Here is a 16,519-nt window from a genome sequence, read left to right as displayed (position 1 = left end):
CTCAGCCCCAGCCCCAGCCAACTCCCTCTCTCCCTCACTATGGGGGGGTTCAGTTCCCCCGTTCCCTGCCCAGGACTACCTGTGGGAGCTGCTCTCCAGGCTCTCCACATGCACATGGCACCTCCTGCCTGACCATCCTCCTCCTGTTCCCCCAGGCCCTTGCTTGCTGGCTGGCAGAGTTCCAGCATGGGGACACCCACCTTAATCCATATTTTTTCTCTTTTAAAGGAAAAAATGTCTTACCACATTTTTCCATCAGAAATGGAAAACCTAGATCCCTGAAGTTGACTGTCACCAGAACTTCTGGAAGTAGGCAGAAGCAGCCTCAGTGTACCAGAACTCAATGCACCAATATCTTCCTGGCAGCTTTACTACTGTCATCTCTGACTTGGTCAACACCCCTTTTTTCCCCCTTTATTTAGATCCTTTTCTGGACTGCTTCATTCTGTTCTCAGAATGTGTCCATAATATTTCTATGTCTTCTTTGATTCATTAGCAAAATGAATTTGAAAGAATGACTACACAAATAAGAGATCGTGAATAGCTTGTCAGAATCTGAAAAACAGGAAATAAGAAAGTTCTCAAATAGAGCTATTGAATAAGAGTGTGGGAGGACTTGGAGAAAATGGAACACATTCATATCAACCACATCAGACAATATAAACCCTAGGGTATTGGCAAACAAAACTGATGTACTACTGATAATTGGTTTTTAAAAAGTCACTGAACATAAGGAAGTACCAAATGTTAAAGTGATAGAATGTTAATAAAATACAGAGATAGTTGGAAATTTTTCCTCCTTTCATAAAGTGCAAGGTTCAAACTTGTCACTTTTTTGCCCTTTGAAATTTAAACATCTAATTTTCCATCATATATTGAGAATCTCTCTCTTCCTGAGAGCCTAGATGATCACATGTACCTCTTTATTCTACATTCTACTGCATAATTGAATACTGCTGATCACAGTTTTGAAGATCATTTCACAAAAGTATATTATCCCAGACAGAACTATGTACATTCCTTATCTGATACTACAGAAAAAAATTTAAAAGATCCTTCTGTGCTAAGAGGATCAGAACATGGAAAGTATCCACAATGGCAGGTGGTCTAGATGGGAAGGATAATACAACCCTGGGCTCTTCTAGCTTTGCTGAATAATCTGGCCGTGAAAAGTGACTGCTTCTTCTCATCTGCTTAGAGTAAGTGTGATGTTGTAGATGGAACAATGGAGACCTCTAGGAGGGGGGATGGGGCAATAGTAAAGAATCATGTGACAAAGAGCTGATATAGAAATATCTTAAGAGTATTGATACCTAGTTCCAGATGTTGCCTAGTTCCAGATAAGTATTATATGGTATGATGCTTTCAATTCAATAGGAACTGTGGGAAGAACAACCAAGAAAGTACAGTGATTCCACAGATAAGAACAGCTGATGCAAGCTAAAGATGGTAGGATAAGCTGGTAAAATCAAAGATCTTCTCTTCTGTTGTAAATCTTATTTTATTAGAGCTGAAGCTACCAGCTTAAAGACTAATGATTCCTGATGAAAGAAACTCCCTGGTCTATAGCTGTCTAGAGAAAAAAGATTCACTAGAAGCTCTCTGGAGGAGTCTGAAGGAACTCGGCCTTCTCACTTCAAGGGAACATTACACCGTAGGGAAAAGGCGGCATGTGCATAAGCTGTTTGCAATAATTTAAAAATATTTTTTCTTTTTACATAAACTATACTTTACCGGAAAAGTTTGTTTGGTGCTTAATTGCCACACATTGTCATGCTGGGAACTGACTGTACATTAACAGGTTGTACATAAATTAGACCTACTGAGATGATCATGGTTTATACATAGGTGACTCCAGCCCAGCACACAGCCAGAGGTAGAAAATGGTGCATTTTCTTCTGAGATATTTGAGATTGTTGGAGTGAGAAGGTACAGGAGAAATCAGAGGTGTAGTTTTCCTGGTAACTCTGGGACAGTGAACAGAAATTTCTCTATGCACTGATGTCAGAAGATGTGGGCACTGTTGTTATAAAACTAAAACTGCTTACACGACTGCTTCTAACTTACGCCAATGAAAATACAACTGCATCTGGATGTGACTCCTGTTTCTGTCTTTTCTCCCTAACATGACGTTTGACTTGTGTATATAAAGGCTTATATATTAGATTATATTGATATTAAGGCTGGAAAGTAAATGCTTTAAACATCAAGAAAAATAGTTAAGGCTGGAAATGATGTTAACTGAAATTCTTTGTGCATATGTCAGTTATGTTTTATAGGGAGAAACACTTTACATAATTCCTGAGAGTGCTTAAACTAATCAACGCTATTTGGATAAACATCCACATAAATGCATGCACACATGCACACACCCTGTTAGCAACAGGCAGAGCTGAGAGAGTTTGGTTTATATAAGTATGAAAAATTTCAATGTCACTGTTTGAAGTTTGTCTAGACTAGTGGTTCTCAATATCTTTTGTACTAGCACACATTTGTAAACATTAGTGGCTAGGCCTGACTCAGTGGCCCTCACTCCCAACTGTCCCCTGCCCCCAGGTCCTTAGTGTGGGGTAGGGGGGTGGGTGTGTGGGGCATGGGGGGGCCCCCAAACAGCCCCTCACAAGCTTGAACTCTGCCAGCCTGCAAGGGAAAAGCCACGGTTTCCCATATTTTTCTCCATTAATGAAGAATCCGTTTTTAAAGTTAGCTTGCAACCCTTTCATATATTCCCACTCATATTCTTGCAACTCACCTTTGGGTGGTGACCCGTGGGCTGGGAAGCACTAGTCTAGACAACCTGAAGCTTTTGACTAGAAGTCATGATAAGTTCGTTTAAAAACCCATAAAGCTTTTCTTACTTCTGGTTAGATTATAAATACAAAGAGAGAACCTATTTTACTACTTCAGTTCTTCACTAAAAATGGGGACTACAGGGGGCATAAATAAAAAAAAAAATATATTTATATAATATTTATAATACAAGTGAATAAAACAATAAAAATATTTTTAAGTTATTCCTCAAAAAAAAAGTTGTGTGAATTTTTCTTTTTGGGTAATATTTGCTCTAAAGCCCAGGGGATCAGAGGTAAAGCTCATAGGCAAAATTCAATATATTTATATGGCTTATTCAGAGTGTACAGAATCTCAGCTTTTATTTTAAGATTTCTAGCTGTTATAGCTGCAAAGAAAATTTTCCAGATACAAACCTATACAAGGTTGAGGCAGTATGAGCCTTTTCTGCAGGAAGCTTGAATCTCAGCTCAGAATCATGAACTCCTTTGTTTCCTATCAATTTTATTGGAGTAGCAATTAAAAAAGCAATTTAATGTCAATATTAACTGTCATTAGCAGAGGAAATGGAGAAAGAAAATAAATAAACCAGAAGTAGGGGGAGAAGAAATTAGGGATTGCAATGTGAAAATAAAAGCCCAACAAGAAGATTTAATGTGAAAAAATTAAATGAGAGACTTGAAGACAAGAAAGAAGGTAGGGCCAGGGTCAAAATGGCAGTAGGCTGAGATAGGAGTACATGGTTTTCCAACTGAGTGATACTGACTGGGGCAATCAAATATTTTAAAACAGTGTCCAAATATTTAGCTACTATGTAAGAGGTAAAACTCTACCTTGATCTTTGTGGAAGTTTCCCATTCACTTTGGAAGATACTCTGTTATGAATGGATAGGGTTTATTGAGTCCTAAACATTTGCCCATATATTGTAATAAAAATGGAATTGTACTAAATGAGAACCAGTAGGGTTTCCATGTAGTACTGTACTGTAGGGGGTCACCATTTGATGGGGTTTATGGGGTTTTTGATTTCTAAACTTAATCATGCTTGTAAGTACATGAGGCAAGAGGTAAATGGTATGGCTAGTGATGCAGACAAAGGGTTCGGCAGGTTGGAGGTGAGTCTAACGTGATGGTCTCTGACAAGTAAATGAAATTTGATCCTTTTCCTACCTGATAAGAGACTTAAAAACCCTCCTGGTCACAGTCAACTGCAACTAAAGGAACAGGTGCCAGGCTACTGGCTATTAAGATCTTGCTGTCTGTAGTCACAGGGCAGGGTAGTAGGAGAAAGAAGATCTCTAGACTCCCTTCCTTTTAGAGAATGCATAGCAATAGTAGCTGGAGAAAGGCAGGGGGGAATGACATAATGGGAACCAAAGATTCTCATAATCATCCCAGATCACTTGGAAAATGGGATGTGTACATAGTATGAATGAAACCTAAATAAGTATATGAAACCTGAATGGATTTCGGGAAGGAAATAGAAACTATGAAAGCGTCTGAGAAGGTCAGAAGAAAAGGAGCAGAGAGAAATGGCAGGGAGGAGGGGAGACTAAGAACCAGAAAAACTATGGGAGAAGTGACTACTAAAGATACAATGGTATAAAGCTAGCAATTATAAAGGTTATTTTAGTTGCTCCCAAGTGCTAGCCTGTATGCTAAGGAGTGATTCTTAAGGATGCTGTAGAGATTTGGTTGTAGAAATTGAAATGTATAGTTCCTTTTGCATGTCAGCTCTAGAATGGATATCAGCAATCAGTCTTCCTGTGGAAGGTCTGGCCTCAGACTGCCTGAAGCTAACTGGAGTTTGGGATTTGTTTGCAGGACTACCTGCCCTAATTAAGATTTCCTGTTGTTCACGGCACTGTTCATGAAGAATGTGCATTTGTACTTAGTCCACATAGGAGTTCTAATTAATTTAGTAACATAAAACATTGGACAAGGAAAGCCAGATTTGTATTAATTGGCTTGTTTGTGAAAAATGGCATATTAGTGTAAGTCTCTTGAATGTGAACATATTATGCATGTCAGTTCCAATATTAAGAGTCTTACGGGGCAGTACCGGAATACATCTTTGTCAGTTCACCTGCAGACCCAAACTTTCACTTATTTAATAGGGAAGTTACTGACTGATGCAAAGACTAGTGAATAGAAAACTGACTTAATTTACCACCTGCTTTGCTGGTGCAAGAGAATATTATTAATCAGTCATCCTCTTGACTTATTTCCTCTGCTAGAAAACTAATGGGCTCCTGCAAAGGATGAATATAGATAGACAAAGAGAACTGAAGGAGCAAAAGAAGAATGTTTTTATTCAAGCTGCCCTACACTGATTAAAGATGTGTGTGGTTGGCTGCCATGAAACTGAAAATCATTCCCTATGACATTAATACTGAAAAATTACCAGCTTCAGTAATACATGAATGTATTCAAAAGGACACTGTACTTTTAGACACCTATTAATGACTTCTGAAGGCTATTTAAATTCTATCCTATGTAAAGAAAAAGTCCAACATTTTCTTTCTCTTTTTCTCCATACTTACAGAAATTTACCTGACAAATGGAACTTTATTTCCTACAAAAAACTAGAACTCTTGGTTCCAAAATGATACCTTTTACTAAACCAACTGGAAAATGGCAAGAAAATTGTCCTTTTCTGCAAGCTTTTGGGATCAAAGTCTCTTCATCGGGCTCTGGGAAAAGATTGTACAAGATGGTAAAAAGTCCCCATAGGTAGAAAATAGACTTCGTTTTTGCACAGAGGGAGCTGAAGATGGAAGGCTGTCCCTCTGGGTCCATGTGAATGTCTTTATTTCCTAAGCACTCATCTGCTTTCACTGCTTATTCCTAAATTTTTACTTATGTTATGAAAGAGTGTTTCAGATTTAGGCATGCATAGTTTGTACTTTAGCTTCTGGGCATCTATTATCCCAAATGCAATCTTGGTAGCACTGTACACAGATGGGAGGTTTTTTCTCCCTTTTCATGTTTTCACTTGCCATTTAAACTCACTATGCAAAATGTTCTTCAAGCTATCTAGTCCTAACTGTTTGCAGGTTCCCTTACTCTCCTGGCCACAGTTGTTGTAAGCCTAAGAGTCCCTTAAAATGAGATAATTTGGAAAGTAGGCAAACATAAATGAATCTAGAAGTAAAACAGGAACTTGCCTGAATTATTATTATTATTTTGTGTCACTGACACTTTCATTTTTGATCATACAGCTGAGATATAACTTGCATAAACCCAAAGGTTGATGGAAAATAAATCAAACTGCCTTTTTAGCTTGTTCTCTCAGTCTCCACATTATCTATTCTTCAATTCAGCTTTAAGCATTTTAATTCATTTTTGCCCTTTCACTGAGATTAAATAGGTGCAACTTGCTTCTGCTACACATGCAGGCAATAACATCTGGCTTTCACTAGATCAGAGTCAAACATATGGGTCATGGAACTATATAATCCAACCCATGGGTTGCTAGACTCCTCCCATGTCAGCCACAGCCTCACATGCTGCATGCAGTGTGCAAGCTGGACTTGGTGCCTTGGGCCCTGCACATAGCAAAGGGGGCTAGTCTGGAGTGTGTACTGCATGCATCACCCATGACAAGTGGCTCTGTATGCTGCCTCCAGGGCCAGTCTAGACCAAGCTATGTCAGAGCCAGTACAGAGGGCCAATCAAGCAGAGTGCCACATGCAGTTCATGCCCCATACCAGCCCTCTGTGGGTCATTCAGGGATTGCAGCTAGTCCAATCTGCACACCATGGAAAGCAGGCACTGGCCATGGAGCTTGCTGTATATGCAGCATGCAAGGTTGACACAGGGTACACAGTGACTGCATGAGGCACAGAGAGTTCAAGGCATGGGCAGCATGGGGCACTCCAGACTAGTGCTGTCCATGCTCCGCATATAGCACATAGTCTGTACTGGTTCCATGTGCCATATATACAGTGAGCCCCACAGCTGGCATTGGCTGTGTGTAGTACACAGGCTGGACTTTGCACTATGGGCACTGCACAGGAGGTCATTCCAAGTCTGGCCTGCAGACCAACCCAGCAACCCTCATCCAAGCCACAGGTCTGGATGAGTTTGACACCCTTGCACTAGATGGTTCTCCAGCATGCATGTTAGTAGCAGTTGGAGGCCTTACTCAAGTATTGGAGACCCATTGTGCAAGGCACTGTTCATGTATGGGGGCCCTGACAGCCTGTTAATCTGTAAGCCTGTGACCCTAAGGTTTGTGAGTAGGTGTCAAGGAACTACACCTATCCTGCCCTTCCCATATTGCTAAAAAGAAAAAAGAGTACGGGCTAGATTCCTGCTTAGCGTAGAAGGTTTGAGAGAGGGGACATTGATCTGTTTTGGACATACTGGTCTCAGTTGTTTCCTCTATCATGCTCAGATGGAATCTGAAAGATACTTTGTAAGGGCAGGGGGACAGCGTCCATCATTTTATGTAGGATCAACATAAAGAAGAGATTGGTACTTGTGCCATACTTTGTGTGTGTGGGGGGGGGGTGAGAGAATGCTGAGAAGAGGTGTCCAGAAAACTTCAAATGGCAAAATGTCAGTGAAAAAGGAATGTGGGAGTGAAGATCTTTTTAGGGTGATTGGACGAACTATGCATTTGTGATACAGTTAGACAGGTTTTCAAATGCAAGGCATTCTTCCTTAGGTCTTCTCTCTCTTAACATTAACATCACTCTTACACATTGAAAAAGAAACACATTTTTCTGGTGCATTTTTTCTCTCCAAGATACTAGCAGTCTGCTTCCTGTTTTTATTGATTATCCCACACAATAAAGAGTGGATATATCTAAAGCCTGGTTTAAATCATGTGCCCAGCTCACTAATATGGCCTGATCATGTTGGGTCACCATTCTCACACCCAGATTATGGCGCGCCCCCACGCATGCCCCATGATTGACTGAGGGGGCAGATTTAGGGCCAGGTTTAATTGCAGCAGCAGAGGCCTTGCTCCCAAAGCCTCTGATTGCTGCTGAAAAGCCCATAGAGGAAGCTTGGGAAATAGATAGGGGAAGAAGGACTGTTTGCTTCTTCGGGTGGAAAAACTGGAGCACAGGGGGTTGGGGGCCCTGGGTGCTGCATTGGCCTACTCAGTATGGGAAGGACTGTTTGCTTCTCTGCACATGTGTTTTCTTCCTTTGCCCCCAACGCTTGGTGCCCCAATTTTCGCACCAAGAGAAGCAAACAGCCCCTCCCCTACTGTCTCTTTCCCGTGCACCTTTACAACCCCTTCCTCCCTCCCCTGGGCTGATAGGCTTTTGCTGCTGGCTGGGGAATGCTTTCCCCAGCTTGCAGCAGCCATCTTGTTGTACAAAATACCATGATATGGCCACTTGCTGGGGACCGCCCCAGCAAATAGCCATAACATGGCATTTCATTGAAAATTGTATATGTGACAGGCTAGCTGGCAGTGACCTAGCCCAGGGGTTTTGAAAGGGCAAAAGATGATTGGAAGACTTGGGATTCCCTTTCCTCACCAATGTGGTAATGATTTGGCCCAGGGGTTTTGAAGAGGTAAAAGATGATTGGAGGACTTGGGATTCCCTTTCCACACCAATCAGGCCCCAGAGACTCATCCCCCCCCCCCATATCCCGATTGGCCCCTTGGGTCACCTGGAGGGGGACAAAAGGGGCAGCGTGGGCTGACTCAGGGGAGAGATCAGTGAGGGACAATAAGGAGCTGGCAAGAGCTGAGCCAGCAGGGCAGGAATAGTGCCCCAGAAAAGCCTGAAAGAGCAGGACCTGCAGGCAGCAGTCGGACCCTCAGCAGCACGGCGTGTGGCCAGCAGAAAAGGCTCCCCACTGGGCTCCAGGATCCCCTATGAGAGGCTGTGGCCCGCAGGAGAGGCTCCCCAGCTCCAGGAAGGATCTGAGCAGCAACCTGAGGGGTTCCCAGCTCTGCTTCCAGCTCCTCCAATCAGAGGCCAGGCAGCTCAATGTGAGGCCAGGTCTCCATGAAGGTCAAGACCCCTAGCAGGCTGGGTTAGTGCTACCAGTGGTGGCTGTGTGGCAGTGTTCCTGCCTACCAAATAGAAGATCTGCATTCAAGTCCCAACTGAGGTGATTTGGGGTGAGTGAGCTAACAAGAAGTAATTCTTCTTGCAGTGGAAGGGGGCCATGTCATTTGACATTTTGCATTTTGTGCCTTTTTCATATTTCACCAACCCGTATTGTTTGTTCTGCTGTTTGTGTTTTATATTTTGTTAACCCTGTTTTTTGTCAATGATTGTAAGTGTCTAACCTTTGTTGAATCCTGCCCCTTCCTGTCCACTGTACCCTCTGATTTATGCCTGTTATGTTCCCAGGATTAAAAGGTATATGGTTAAGTCCCCATTGGTGGTCTGGCTCTGCTCTGTAGGGGGAGGAGAGTCCCTACACCTCCCACAGCGCTTGTGCATCTGCTTTGGTCCCTTTAATTGGAGAGGGGGTACCTCCTTGGAGTACTGCCCAGGTTACACATTTTTAATGAAAATCACTTAATTTTATGATTTTCACAAAAAATGTGAAATCATGATTTAAAGCAAGGCCAAGATCTAGCCAGCATTAAGCCCTAATCAACAGTGACCCCCAAGGGGCTGAATTAATCTTTTCATCTGGGGAGTCTTTTTATAAAGGTTGAGTTTCTACAGCTTCAGCTTGGGTTTTTTGAGCATGTGAAACATCAGCTGTGAAGGGTGTAAATCCACAGCAATGAATCTACCTTTTCAAAAAGGGGCGAATCTCAGTTTTTCAAAATGATTAACAAGAAAAAGTAGCGTGTCCAAAGATGAGAATTATATTGTACTTACTGTTGGTCTTAGGGCCTAATTGAGTATTATTTAGTGTGTGGCAAATGTATTTATAAAGTAATGCAAATGTAAAGCTTTTCATTTATCTGAGGATAATCAACTGCCAAATGCCTTTAGGTTAATATCTCTTCCACTTCTCTTACTTTGCACAATGACTCACCATCTGCTGGCACATAGAAAGTCTCATGACATTCTGAAGCTGAAATCAAGCAAATGAATCCTCCAGTCTGAACAAAACACACATTCTAATACACACTACATGCATATCACATTCACCTCCCAAAACAGAACAGCTTGACAAAGATGTATGAAACATAATACAACTCATGAATTTTTTTGATACTAAACTCCCCTGAATAAAACATTCTAAAGTGCAAATCAAATGCTGGGAGGATTCATAGAGTCGGAAGGGACCTCAGTGGGCCATCTAGTCCGACCCCCCTCTGCCCCTGGCAGGCAAGAAAAGTCACCAACCCTGGGGTCATATGATCCTAGCTAGGTGCTTGTCCAGTCTCTTCCTGTAGACCCCCAAGGATGGGGCGAGCACCACCTCCCTTGGGCACCCATTCCAGATTCTGGCAACCCTGACCATGAAGAACTTTTTCCTAATGTCCAGCCTAAACCTCCTCTCTAGGAGCTTGTGACCATTGTTCCTTGTCATAGAATCAAAGAAGTAGGGCCGGAAGGGACCTTGTAGATTTTCAAGTCCAACCCCCTGCCTGGGTAGGAGAAAAACTGGGCTCAAATGACTCCAGTCAGGTAGGCATCAAGCCTCTTCTTAAAGATCCCAGGGTAGGAGCCAGCACCACTTCCCTTGGAAGTTGGTTCCAGATCCTAGCTGCCCTGACTCTGATGTAGTTCTTACGGATGTCTAATCTAAACCCACTCTCCAACAACTTATGGCCGTTATTCCTTGTTATGCCAGGGGCGTTGGGGGAAACAAGTTCTCTCCCAAACCCTTCTGGTCCCCCCTTGTGAGTTTATAGATGGTCACCAGGTCCCCCCTCAGCCTTCTCTTGTGAAGGCTGAACAGGTTCAGGTCCTGCAGTCTCTCATTATAGGGTCTGCTCTCTTGTCCCCAGATCATGCAGGTGGCCCTCCTCTGGACCCCCTCAATGTTGTCCACATCCCTCCCCACAGAACTGGACACAGTACTCCAGCTGTGGCCTGACCAGTGTCATGTAGAGGAGGGGATCACCTCCTTGGCCCTACTTGAGATGCACCTGTGGATGCACGACAAGGTCTGGTTAGCCCTGCCAACCGTGACCTCGCATTGTCGGCCCATGTTCGTCTTGGGGTCAATAATAACTCCAAGATCAAGCATCGATGACAATAAAAAGTCTTTTTTCAGATATGTGGGGAGCCAGAGGAAAAGCAAGGGCAACATTGGACCCCTGCTGAACCAGGTACTTTGCATCAGTCTTTCATCAGTCCCATGGGACGCCCATGCCCGCTATGGGACAGGGAGGTCCAGGTGAGGGAGATCCCCTGCTCTCCATTAATGCTGACCTTGTGAAGGAACACTTTGAGAAGCTGGGTACCTTCAAGTCAGCCGGCCCTGACAATCTACACCCCAGGGTACTCAAGGAACTGGCAAGCATCATAGCCCAGCCTCTGGCATGGATCTTTGAAAACTCCTGGCACTCTGTGCCCGAAGACTGGAAGAAGGCGAATATGGTGCCTATCTTAAATCCCAGGATGTCATTCTCCCCTTGTACTTGGCCTTGGTGAGGCCACAGCTGGAGAACCGTGTCCAGTTTTGGGCTCCACAATTCAAAAAGGATGTGGAGAAGCTTGAGAGAGGCCAGAGAAGAGCCACGTGCGTGATCAGAGGTCAGGAAAACAGACCTTACAATGACAGGCTGAGAGCCATGGGACTCTTTAGCTTGGAAAAGCACAGGCTCAGGGGTGATCTGATGGCCACCTATAATTTTATCAGGGGTGACCACCAGTATCTGGGGGAACATTTGTTCACCAGAGTGCCCCAAGGGATGACGGGGTCGAATGGTCATAAACTACTGCAAGACCATTTCAGGCTGGACATGGGGAAGAATTTCTTTACTGTCCGAGCCCCCCAAGGTCTGGAACAGCCTGCCATGGGAGGTGGTTCAAGAACTTACATTGAACACCTTCAAGAGCAAATTGGATGCTTATCTTGCTGGGATCCTATGACCCCAGCTGACTTCCTGCCCTTTGGGCGGGGGGCTGGACTCGATGAACTTCCAAAGTCCCTTCCAGCCCTAATGTCTATGAAATTTATAAAATCTATGAAATCATTTCTCTTAGTCATAAACAATCCTACCTGTAAGTATCAGTTTTTATAGTTTCCTAACTGCAGAAAATATTGGAACAGGAAGCCTTTTAAGGAGAAAGTGCAGCAGGCCAACCTTGCTGAGTGGGCAAGCAGCTAAACAACCGTGAGCTGCACTGCAACAAGTTGGCTGTGAGGCAGATTCCAGGTAGCCTTAGGGTAAAGGCTGCAGGAAACCAATTTAAGCTGCAACAGGGAGGGACAGGCTAACTAACCATTAAACCCAAGGAGAAACCCTTGTGCTTAATTAAACAGTCACCTGATAGGAAGAGGGACAGTGCTCCAGGGCATATAAGCCCAGCACCAGAAGCTGGGAGGTGAGAGCCCAAAGTGGGTGGTAGAGCTTGACCCTTGCTGAATCAGGGAAACCCAGGTACCTAAGAAATAAAAAGTGCAGTCTTGCCTGGGTCTGAAACCCCAGGAGGCTGATAGTGCTGAGATGGGTAAAACCAGGGCCAGGGGGCCCAGAGCACAAGAAGGGTGTGACTAGGGCCAGAGGGATGGAGAGCAACATACAGAAAAAGGCTGATGTTGAGAAGCTGTCCCAGAACAGGTGGGCCATGGTTGGAGGCCTTCAGCCAGACTAACAGTGGAATAAAGCCAAGATAGCAGAGGTTCCTACAGAAAGACCCAGTGTGTCATAAAGTCTGAGAGGCATGGATCTGGCTACAGGTGATGCTGGAAGCCACAGTTATTGTTCCTAAGGCAGCCTGTGCTCCAAGGAACAGAAAGGGCTAGGGGGCCACAACTCAGAGCAGTGAAACAGGTGCCATCTAGGTATGAATGCCCCTGGAGACTGGGGGGAAGCACGGTGAGCTCCTGCAAGCAGCAGCGGCGGTGTCAGCGATGGGAGTGTGGTGGCAATGAGCTCCTGTAGGTGGCCATGGTGATGTCAGTGGCGGGGGTGGTGAACACCAACCAGCCTTTGGTGACCACCCACAGATGCCACCAGCAACGGCGGCCAGCACTGATCAGGGACTGCCCACAGATGCCACTGGTAGTATTGGTGGCAGGGCGTGATGAGCAGTGATCACCCACAGGTGCCGCCAACAGCATCAGTGGTGCTTTTTGCAGGGGGTGTGCTGCTAAGCTCAGTGGGTGTACATGCACCCGTGTGCACCCCTTACCCATTGCCCCTGCAGCTAAGCACTTGAGACAACAGGTAGGTGAGAGACTAAGGATCACCTTGGGGCCCTGGGGCAGCCTCCTGAAGTATTATAGTCATGGAAGGTGAGGTAAAATGAGAGGGTACCCCAAGGAGCCAGAGTGGGGCAGGAAGCACTTGGCCGCCTCTGAGGCTTTAATCTTGCTACAGGTATTTTAGACTCCTGTGTTTTTGTTAACGGTGTTTAACAGTGTTTGGAACAACTTTCTTAAATTGTTATTCTTGGTTCATTTAAACAATTAATTTGGATTATCTCTTTGAATATTCAGTCAAAGTAGACCATTCAGTTTCTCTCTTCTCTAGTTCTTTATTTTTTAATTTTAACTACATTGCAAATCTAATTCTACACTCCCTTTTGAACAAATCTACATTTCTTAAAGCCTGCTGGAGGGAGTGTCTTCACTAAGCTATCTCAGTTTTGTTACAAGGTTTGTTTTCCCATTTTCTTCCTTAAGATCTATATCTGGGCCTTGCATAGACTAGGAAAATGAGGTGTTCTAAGCAAACATGTTAGATAATATGTGGTAATTAAAATAATTTTAATTAGTTCTTTGTACCTAATGTGGACAAAGTGGTAATTCTATTTCATTTTTTTAAAGATATCTAGTTGTGAGCATATGTCAAGGTATCATACATTTGACCAGGGTCAGATAAAACATTTTAAATGCACTTAAGCATATTGGTTACTAACATTTTAACATGACGTAAATATATATATTAGCTAATACTGTATAAGACTTAAACCTCTTCCCCAGTAATATAAACTAACATAGAACAGTACTTTTCAACCAAAGTGGGAGTGTTCACAGAGGGTGTTATGTATAACTACTAATATAAAGTCCCACCTTTTAACAAATAAATATCCCTTTGTAAATGAGGTCTGTATATGGTATATATATATTGCTTATGCCAAAAAAATAAAAAAAAGTAAAGGAGAAAGTCTTTGTTTTTTCCTTAAGGTTTTAAGACATTGTACTAGTAATTGCATTTTTTGTTTTAAAGATTTGGTTGCAAAGAGTTCAAACATTTTTACATCAGTTACAGAAGCTGAATGGTGCATATCAATGCTCCATTCTTTTAAATTATTCCAAATTATCTTAGAATCCAACCACTTGCAAATGTTGCATCACTTCAAAATTTTATATCACATCGGTGTCTACAAAATATCTTTCTCACTTTTGAGTATATAGGGTGTTTATAGATGTGCTCCAGAAGGGTGGGGATGTGCTTTAATTACCACAGCTCTGAGATCTGTGATAATTAAAAGCACCCAGATCATCACATGTATTGCATCCCCATGCTGAAAATTGAAGGCAGGATGCCTTGAACTGAAGGTTGTTGAATGAGCTTTAAAGTGCCCCACCACCATTTTTCAATGCAAGGACACTGATAATGTGACACTGGAGTTTGCTGGAGCGCAATAATTTCCATGCTCCAGCAGACTCAATTTAATCGAATGTGCTATGACATGTTGGAATTACAGTACATCGGAGCAGCCTTCCTGCATGTATATAAGAGCCTATAGAGATGGTTATTTTCCTATTCTGATGTATCTCCCCTGTCAGTTTATTAACACTCAATTTTTTTAATGCCACCACAAGTTCTGTTCAGTTCACAGCAAACCCAGTTTCTTAATGTCACATTTCTCTCTCTCTCTCTCTCATATCTGATATCTTCAGAAAGACAGGTGGTACTTAAAAAAGAGCTGCAAATTGAAATACAATTAAATTGTTTGTTCTATAGCATTCCCTGACCATAAAGATTCAAAGCCATCTTAATCGGGCTAAATATCTTGCTTTGCCTTTTTAATGTGAGACCCTTCAGATTATAGTTTCTCTTTTGTTGTTCCAGGAGGGCTTGAAGTTGAAGATGACATTAACCGTGTTAAAATTCAGTAGCCCTTTCCCTTAATTGGAAGCTGGAGGAACCTCAGTTTGCTTTTTAGCTTATTATGATACCCTATTCCTGGTACTCTAAAGCCAATTACATCTGCATTGTGATTGTATGCATATGGGAGGTGAATTATGTGTAGTTTCTGATGGATGTGTATATGAATTTCAGTGAGAAGTACTATATTGGAAAGGAAATTTATTATTCAGATTAGAATCAGCGGGTTATGAATGACTGGTAACTCCTGAGGGTGGGGGGGTAACAGTTGTAGTCGTCAGCGAGTGGGGTACACCCGCAGAAGCCAGTGGCAGTGGTGGTAAACGGGGACCACCCACAGATACTGGTGGCAGTCAGCGGCGGCAAGCGGGGACAACCTGCAGATGCTGGTGGTAGCGGCGGCAAGTGGGGGCTGCCTGCAGATGCCAACAGTGGTGTCAGTGGTGGGGCGGGGGAGCTGGGGGGTGGTGAGTGGTGAGTGGGGTCTGCCTGCAGACACCGGCGGGGTTGGGGGTGGTAAGCGGCCAGTGGGGACTGCCGGTGGTGATGTTGGCAGGAAGGGGGGGCAAGTGGCAAATGGCGAGCAGGGACTGCCCGCGGACACTAGCGGTGACATTGGCAGCAAGGGTGGGTGTGGGTGGTGAGCAGCAACTGCCTGCAGAGGCTGGCAGCGGCTTCAGTGGTGGCCAATCTCACTGGGGGCATGTTCCCTCCCCCACCCCATGCATTGCCTGTGCAGTGGGTGATAAAACAGTCTTAAAATTACCTTTCTCTTTAAAAATTCTTTTGGACACGATTATTGTATTATATTTTCCTATCTATAGTAGAAGGCAGATTTTACTGTTAATGCACTTGGCATTCTCCTGTATGTACTAAACTCATAGAAAATATTACATAGTCTAATTTAGTGCATTTACAATACATTTTCCTTTAAAATGTAAGGAATTTTTTTAACAGTTATATATCTTAACTATTTAAGAGGTACAAACAGGCTACATTTTATTTTGTTAGTTATTAAATTTAGTACTGATGGAAATCATGCTATTAAATCCTCATACCTTATTGATATCCCTCTAGCACCCATCATAGTCCTTGAGCAAGAATTCAAGAGGATGATTAAATTATTATTTAGTTTGAGTCAATAGGGAGAATCTTAAACTGTTTCATTTCTACATACACTTTGAATCAAGGACAGAGAGAGATGCATTTTGTTTTCTTTCTTGGAAAATGATTTGCTATCATCTCTGCTGTGGCAGCAGCAGCAACCATAAGGGCACTTAGGGCCTTCCAGCACCACCCCCGCTTTGTGGCAGGGGGGCAGCACAGCTCAGCCTGGCCACCTGGTGCCACATGTGCCTTTGGGCAGCTCCAGGCCACTCAGGCTGTCACCCAGGGCCCCACACTGCTCACAGGGACTGTCTGTCGCACCAGGCTAGGTCCTGCATGTACAAAAGCATCTTGGCTTGATGGTGTGTGGGCCCTGTGCATGCAGGACCCAGCATGGCATGACAGGCAGTCCTCACAAGTGGCTTGGGGCCCTGGATGACAGCCTAA

This window comes from Crocodylus porosus, unplaced genomic scaffold, assembly GCF_001723895.1.
Source record: "Crocodylus porosus isolate Cpor-Errol unplaced genomic scaffold, CroPor_comp1, whole genome shotgun sequence".
Taxonomy (NCBI): domain Eukaryota; kingdom Metazoa; phylum Chordata; order Crocodylia; family Crocodylidae; genus Crocodylus; species Crocodylus porosus.
The sequence above is the reverse complement of the archived record's forward strand: the minus strand, read 5'-3'. Positions refer to the sequence as shown.